Raw genomic sequence first — 9,294 nt, forward strand, 5'->3', positions numbered from 1 at the left:
CAGTCATACTTGGTGTGACTATATTTGGAGATAAAGTCTATTTAAGAAGATACAAGTAAAGACTCTGATATAATAGGATTAGTGTGTCTTTTCCAGAAGAAAAATGAGTGTGCCTCCCCCCCCCCCACCTCTCCACCTTACATCTCTCATAGATTGACGTGTAAGAGTCTGTTAGGTAGGACAACCTCTCTAAAGCTATGTGGATTCTATTTTTTTGTTTGGGGAGGGGCCAGTCCTGAGGCTTGATCCCAGGGCCTAGGTGCTGACTCTGAGCTTTTCTGCTCAAGGATAGCACTCTACCACTTGAGTCACAGCTCTGCTTCTGGCTTTTTTTGGTGACTGATTGGAGATACAAGTTTTACTAACTTTCTTCCCAGGCTGCCTCCAAATCACAGTCCTCAGATCTCAGCCTCTTGAGTAGCTAGGATTATAGACATGAGCCACCAGCACTTGGCTATGAAGACTCTTATTAGCTTTCAGAAGTCAGAAATGCTTTGCAATAATCTTTTAAAAATCTGTTTTCTCTTTTTTCCTTTGAAATTAAAGTTCTTAGAACAGTTTTAGGTCCATGGCAAAATTAAACAGAAAATGCACAGAATTGCCTTAACTCTCATCTCCCTCTCCACATGCATAGCCTCTCTATTAGCAGCACTTCACATCAAAGAGACACATTTGTTACAATTGATGAGCTATGATAACATATCATTAAATCATTGCCATGCAAACCTCATGTGTTTACATTAGGGTTCACATGGTATTATAGATTTTATACTTATTAACATAATGTCATCCTTGTACCATTACCTAGAGAAGAGTTCCATGGTCCTAAAAGCCTTTGTGTTCTATTTGTCCCTCTCCTCTTAAATCCCTGGTAATCACTGGCCTTTCTATTGTCTTCATAATTTTACCCTTTCCATGTACTTGGAATATCATGTAGTTGGAATTATATACAGCTTTTCAGATCACTTCCTTCATTTAGTAATAGGCACTTAGGGTTTCTCCTTGCTTTTCTTTTGGTGACTTGATAGCTCATTTCTTTTCAGTGCTGAATAATATTCCACTGTTCTCTTAATAAAAAATGAGTGTCAACATATACCACATTTTCTTGATCCATTCATCCACTGAAGGGCATTTGTGTTGATTCTATATTGTAGTTATGGTAAACAATACTGAAATGAACATGGTTGTGCTGTTGGCTTTAGTGAGGCCTAGTTTGTAGTCATTTGGGTAAGTACCAGAGTGGGATTGTTGGGTTATAGGGAAGTTCTATGTTTAGTCTTTTGAGGAACCTCTATACTGCTTTCCAGAGCTGTTGAACAAGTTTACATTAGCACTAACAAAGTATAGTGATGCTCCCTTTTGGCCACATACCCTCCAGTATTTGTTATTATTAGTTTTCTTTATAATGGCCATTGTAACTGGAGTTAGATGGAATCTCAATGTTGTTTTGATTTGCATTTCAGAAAGAATGACATTGCCCCATTCATAAGGAAATGAAAAGACTTGGAAAAAATTACATTAGGCAAAGTAAGCCAGACCTAAAGAAACATAGGCTGCATGATTTCCCTCATTTGTACTAATTAGAATGTGCCTATAAATCTACAAGTAAACTCAATGGATAGTAAAAGACAAATAATTGCACTTGGACATAATTAATTAAACAGCACTCTAAACATTCACACAGTGAGAACAAAGAAGGATATCCTTAGGAGAGGATCACAAGCTATGTGCTTATGATCATATAAAATGATCCTTATTGAAATGAACTCCAAGAAGTGGAAACAAGAAATTTTTATTGTACTGCTTGAAGTTCTTTTTTTTTCTTTTTTCTTCGATGTATTCCCTTTTGTCACTGTTTTTTTATTTCTGTCTTTTTTATTTCCTTTGTCTTATATATACATTTGTCTGATTTGGGGAGGGGAAGGGGAATCACACAGTAGAAACAACGGTGAACCAACCCAGCACTGATATTCATTAGACACTATGTTGGAAATGAACTTTACAACTTGGGAGATGAGGGGGGCTAGGAGGGAAAAAAAATGGGAGAAAATGAGGGAGGAGTAAACTGTTCAAAAATAAAAATAAATAAATAAATACATAACAAAAAAGAATGAGCATTGAACCTTGTAAATTGTTTTTCTGCACCTATTAATATAATCCTGTGATTTTTTTCTCTTTTAACTTGTTGTGATAGATTACATTATTTAATTCTTCAGTGTTGAACCAGTCTTGCAAACATAGACTAAATCTCATTTGATTGTGATATGGAATCTATTTTATACATTGCTGAACTTGCTAATGTTTTGTTGAAGACTTTTATATCTGTAGTCATGATGCTGGTCTATAGTGTTTTACCAAACTCTTCTTTTGTTTTTGGTATTAGGATAAAGCTGGCCTCATGTAATGAGTTTGGAAGTATTCTTCCTATCTTTTGAAAGAGATTGCAGAGCATCAATGCAATTTCTTTTGTAAATGTTTGGTAAGTTCATTAGTAAATTCATTTGAACCTCAGTGCTTTCCATTTTGGAGGCAATGGTCTATTAATTTAATTTCTTTACTAGATATAAGTCTATTTAGATACCTGTTACTTATTGTTGAGTTATGACAGACTTTGTTTTTCACAGAATTATCCCATTTCATCTAGGTTATCAAATTTGTGGATACAATTATTCATAATATTCCTTTATTATGATTATTAATCTCCATGGTATCTGTAGTGATGTCTCATATTTCACATTTTAAATTACTAGTTTGTCATTTTTCCATATATATCAATATGGCTAGAGTGATTAGTTTTGTTGTTCTTAAATTTTTCTTGCTTTTGTTGATCTCCTGTCTTCAATGTCATTGATTTTTTTTACTCTAATTTTTGTTTATTTTCTTCTACTTATTTTGGGTTTAATTTGCTTTTCCTTGCTAGTTTACTCAGATGTCAGCTTAGGTTGTTGATTTCAGATACTTTTCTAATATTTGCATTTCTAATATTTGCATATATACATTTCCTTTTAAGCATTACTTTCACTACATCCCATAAATTTTGATGAGCTCTATTTTCATTTTCACAGAGTTCCAAAAGTGTCCCAAAACAAAATGTTTTTTTGGTACCTGAGTTTAACTCAAATCTTGCACTACTTGGTAAGCACTCTACCACTAGGGACACACCTCCAGTCTCAATTTCTCTTGGTATTTCTTCTTTAGCCTCTATATTTTGGGAAGACTATATTCTAATCTCAAAATGTTCTGGGATTTTGCTGTCATTGGTTTCTAGTTTAATTCTACTGTGGTCTCTCATCTCAATGTGCATTTTATGGCCCAGAATATGGTCTATCTTGGTGCAAGTTAGCTTGAGAAGAAAATTGCTGGATAAATAGTCAATAAGTAATCATTATATCTAGTTTATTAATAGTACTGTTCATCTCAGTCATGTTCCTATTGATTTTCCTTTTAATTTGGCATATAATATTTTTTCATTGTTATTGTAGAGTTGATATACAGAGGGGTTACAGTTACATGAGTCAGGTAATGAGGAATGAGCACAATTCTTTTTGAACCACGGCTCCCCTTCATTAGCTCTCTCTCAGTCTTTCCCTCTTTTTCCCACCCACAAGATGTACAGTTCATTTTCCAGATAGTGTCTAGTAAGTACCACTGTTGTATCTGTTCAGCCTACTCCACCTTTTCTGGGCCCCCCCCTTACTCTCCCAAATACAAACAAACTAACAAACAAGACCAAAGAACACAAAAGAAAACAAACCTCAACAATGGCAACTGAAAAATATCTTTTGTTTCCTTGGAGTTCATAGAATATTATTTTATATGATCATATGTGCATAGCTATTAAGCCTTTGTCAACCACTCCTGTGAAGGTCCTCCTTTGGCCTCATGAATGTCTAGACTCCAATATAATGTATCATGTCCCAGTGTGTGTGCATATGTATTTTTAACCAATCCGTGTGTTTATTGTAGATTTATAGGCACATTCTAGTTACCACAAATGAGGGAAACCATGAAGAAACTATGTTTCTTTGGCTCTGGCTTACTTCGTTTAATATAATTTTTCCAAGTCTTTCCATTTCTTTATGAATGGTACAATATCATTCTTTCTGATGGATGAGTAGAATTCCATTGTGCCTATATATATATACATATATATGTATATATATATATATTAAAAAAACATCACATTTTCTTGATCCATTCATCCACCGAGGGACATCTATATGCAAACTCAATGCAATACCCATCAAAATCTCAAAACTTTTTTCAAAGAAATGGAGAAATCAATCCAAATATTTATATGGAATAATAAAAGACACAGAATAGCAAAAACAATCCTTAACAGGAAGAACAGTGCTAGAGGAATATCAATACCAAACTTCAAGCTTTATTACAAATCCATAGTGATTAAAAAAAAAAAAAACTATTGGTTCTGGCTCAAGAATAGACCCGACACCCAATGGAACAGAATAGAAGACCCAGAAATAAGCCTACAAATATGTAGCCACCTAATATTCAATAAGGAAGCCAAAAACACAGGTTGGAAGAAAGAAGGCCTCGTCAATAAATGGTGCTGGCAAAATCAGCTATGTGCAGAAAACTGAAGCTAGATATTCATATATCACCCTGGACCAGAACCACTCTAAATAGATCAAAGACTTCAATGTAAGACCAGATACTGTGGAAATATTACAAGAAGTGGTAGGGAAACCCTAGGCCTTCAAGGACTTCCTATATAAAGATCCAGAATCACAACATCTCAAAGAAAGACTGGATAAATAAGATTGTATCAAACTGAAGACCACAGTGATTTTCTACTAGCTGGATCTGTTCATGTCTGATAGACACATGTTAGAGCTTCTAACTGATGGTGGATATATCTATTTCTCTTTGTAGTTTGGTCAATTTTTGGGGGGGTCCGGTCATGGGGGCTGAACTCTGGGCCTGGGCACTGTCCCTCAGCTCTTCAGCTCAAGGTTAGCGCTCTACCACTTGAGCCACAGCACCACTTCTGGCTTTTTTCTTTTTGCGTATGTGGTGCTGAGGAATCGAAACCAGGACCTCATGCATGCAAGGTAAGCACTCTACCACTGAGCTACCTTCCCAGCCCCAGTTTGGTCAATTTTTGTCTTTTGCATTTTGGTCTTTTGTTTTTAGGCTCATATATACTAAGAACTGTCATGTCTTTTTAGAAAAATGAATCCATTTGTCATTATATAATGCACCTTTGTCTTAGTCATCCTATGCTCACATAACAAAGTCCTATAGGCTAGGTAGTTTAAATAACAGACATTAATTTTCTTAGAGTTGTAGAGTCTACAAGTGTAAGAACAGAGAGCCAAAACAGTTTTTCGTGAGTATTCTCTTCCTAGTTTGTTTGTTGCCACTGTTTTGTTTATATGGTCATATGACCGCTATCTTGTATAAAGAATCAGAGAAGAGGGAAAGATGGATGGAATGACATAGGGAGGGAGAGGGAAGGAGAGAGAGAAGGGGGGAGAGAACACATAACTCTATCCTCAAAGAAGAATTTGAAAACTTTCTAGATTGTTTTTGTAGCTCAGATTTTTTTCAATTAAATTACTTCTGAAATTGCTATAACGAGGACAAAATACTCACTGAAGCATAATGGAACAGTTTAAGAACCAATAAGTTCACCTTATTTATGTCAATGTTAAAAATACTCAAGAGAAATGAGGGAAAACAATCGGAGGGATGACATTCATCAAGCCGTCTATATCCATAAGCCAGTTTTGTTCAGCTGAAACCCCTTTATACACCTAATTGAAGATAATAATAGAAAAATATACTCAAAAGGCTTAACAAATAAATGGAGCTTCAAACATCACAAGGCCAACAATTTTTATGACTTTGCACAATCTTTTCAAAGTTAGCTCACAGAATTTCCTAACTCAATGGTATTAATACACACATTCAAATGAATTTAAATGAAACAGTAACAAGAAATTACATTTTTTAAAAAATCTATTCATGGGCTGGGAATGTGCTTAGTGGTAGAGTGCTTGTATTGCATGCATGAAGCTCTGGGTTCAATTCCTTAGTACCACATACACAGAAAAAGCCAAAGTGGCACTGTGGCTCAAGTGGTAAATGCTAAACTTGAGCAAAAGAAGCTCATGGACAGTCCCCAGACCCTGAGTTCAAGCCCCAGGAATGGCAAAAAAAAAAAAAAAATCTATTCATTTCTTTCAAAGACTATAATTCTAAAAAACATATAGTTTCAAGTATGTAAACTTCCCAGCTCTGTGTAACATTAAACAGGGAATGAGATGAAAAATAAAACTTTCATAAATTTATATATTGGACTTATTTTCTAGCTTACAATTCAGTCAATAGTGAATTCCAGATTCTCGGGCCAAAAATCGAAAACACTGACTGAAAACTCCGGATTCACATTTGCAAAGTTCGAAGTACTAAGGTATTTCATTTACATAGTATACAGCTAAAAGGACTCTAAATGGAAGGGAATGTTTACATACAAGTGACTGTTTCTAAATATTTCCTCATTTAACTCTATAACACATGAGCTGGATACTTCATTCAAATTTTTACAGATGAGGAAATTTCAGACAATGCAGGTGACCCTTGAGGCAAATGGCAGGCCTGGATCCAAGTCTGCTGTCTTGCCTTGGATATTTATAACTCATCATACCATCTCCCTTGAATAACTAAAGGCTGTGAAATTACATATGTTTAGTGGTTAGTGTATATAATTCAAATATCAAAAGCAAGCATGTAGATTTCTTGCCCCTGTAAGGAGAAGTACCTTTTTTAGTTTTGTTGTTGTATTGGGAATGGAACTAAAGGGTATCACCTATGTGGTACCACTGAACTGCATCCCTAGCCCAAAATACATCATGGGTGGAAGCAACATGTTGACCTGTTGTTGAAAAGATTCTCCCAATAATATTGCAGACTCTCTCTCTCCTCTCTCCTCTCTCTCTCTCTCTCTCTCTCTCTCTCTCTCTCTCTCTCTCTCTCTCTCTCTCTCTCTCTCTCTCTCTCTAACACACACACACACACAAACTATCAGAATGGCAGGTTCTTCATGCTTGTTCATAGCCCCATTCCCCAAATATTAAGCATCTCAGGACATACAACATCAACTCTGAATAACTGCCTGTAATGTCCATTGTTTGTTCCCAGTAATTGATGCAAATATATGGTGCAATCCTTCCCTACCTAACCTGCAAGAAGAAACAGCATGTAGGCTTCCCCTGTGCCTGCAAGTCTGCTGCTTACACCTGACTGTTGACTTGTATCCTTGAAAGTGAAGCTGCCTGTGTTCTCAATGTCTAGGAGATGCATTTTGTGGCACTCAGGATAGCCTCTTCACAAACACAACATGGCCAGACAAAGGACAAGGAAGAAGCAGAAGAAAACACCTAGTTTACACTTACAATTACTCATATTCTCACTGTTATACTTGCCTCTCTTTGAACTGCTTGACTCTTCTATTTGAAGTCTAACATCAAAACACCAACACACATATTTTAATGTATTGTGTGGGGTTGTATTCCTGCTATAAAACAAATACAGATTAAAGAAAGTCTGAGGGCAAAAATCTCTGTTGTCATTCTCTCCCTTGGAAAGAATGTCCACCAGTGCCACACACACACACACACACACCACAACCTCACAGCTCCATTTTAATTGTTCTACCATTTTGTTTTTGGAATAGATTTGATACCTCAATTATGTCCTTGTCTCTGACTTCCTCCATCTTCATAGCTAGTTATCTAGCCTCTTACACCTTACATCTAGTGATTCATTTCTCTCAGCCCTGGAATGGCTCAGATCCTCAACCTCACAATACTGACATCAGCCACCTCCATTAGTTTATCCTATTACTTGTCCTGAAAAACAACATTTCTCTTTGAACCCAGAAATAACATATTAAGACATTGCTGTGTGTCTCCGTGGGATGAAGAAAATTTAACACAACTCTGTGCAATAAGCATTGCTTACCTTCCTTCTGGCTGAGCAGGTTACAGAAGCTTCCTACACAAAAACTCCAAGTGGCTAGGACTGCCAGAGAAGTGTATGAGCTCCACTGGGGCCCCTACTGAGTGAATAATTTAAAAAATCCTGAAGGACCCATGGAATACCTGCCCCTCATAGCCCTCTAATGCTGACCCATTTACAGACACAAGGCACAGAGCTTGGTGAAGATGAAGCACAGCCCACAAGTCCATTTGACTTAGGACAGGCCTCCTGCACTTGGACTCATGGTCCGTTGTGCAAAGGTGGAACTCTTTCACTATTCCTTAAACCTGAACAGAAATGGTGCATTCTTCCCAATAAACCTACATTGGCCAGCCTTTGGCTAGTTGTTCCAGGAGGCTAAGGGCATTTAATTCTGCAGCTTAGAGCTCCTACTAGGTAGCTGTGTAGATCACCAACTACTGAAAGTTTAGGGAATGTAGTAAGCATACATTAATAAATATAGTTTCTCAGAAAAAAAATGTATCTTTGAGAAAAAGTTCACTGAGCACTTGGGTGTGGCCTGAGGTGGGATCACTGGCCATACTTCCGACCACCTTACTTGCTGAATCTCCTCATTGTTAAGTTCACAATGAACACAGTCATCCTAGCTCCTCTCTCAATGTCCAGGATGCCAGCATAGAAATGTTTGCACCCAATTTGGTCAGAGAGTTAGGAAAACTTTTCTAAGCTGAGATGTCATACGTTAGAACTGGATTTTAAGACAAGAGAGGCAGAATGGAGTGTAAAAGGGTAAAGGGTGGAAGGAAATAAGGATAAAGGCTGGAATAAAGTGGGGACAAAAGTCAGAATCAAGTGGGGGTAAAGGATGAAATGAAATGGAGATACGAGTTGAGAGGCTGGGAAGTGCAGAAGACAGTGCAAGTCGCGGGTTTCTGATTGTGGAAGGAGGACATTTACTCTCCCTGCAAATAAGGCAGGCAACTTCCAAGAACGTCTCTAGCATGGGTATGGCTGAATGCTTTCAGGCTTCTATCCTTTATTCTAACTCCTTGGTTAAAATCTAGAGGAAATTGAAAAAGACTTCATATCTTTGGGGGGAGGGGGTGGCTTCTTTCTGAAGGATAGAAAGCAACCCATGAAACAGAAAAAGGGGAAAAAGCTTCTAAAAGCTTCCAGTTTGCCTTCTGTCGCTTGACTTAAGACCAAAGGGAAGCTAATATAAATAATATTATAAATAATATATATATATAATAATATAAATAATAAAAGGACACACAGCTCTTCACAAGGGTAGAGCGGACCTGTCTGTCTTTGGAAGGTGTTGACAAT

This window comes from Dipodomys spectabilis, unplaced genomic scaffold (assembly GCF_019054845.1).
Source record: "Dipodomys spectabilis isolate Male_0828 unplaced genomic scaffold, ASM1905484v1 ptg000006l, whole genome shotgun sequence".
Lineage (NCBI taxonomy): Eukaryota > Metazoa > Chordata > Mammalia > Rodentia > Heteromyidae > Dipodomys > Dipodomys spectabilis.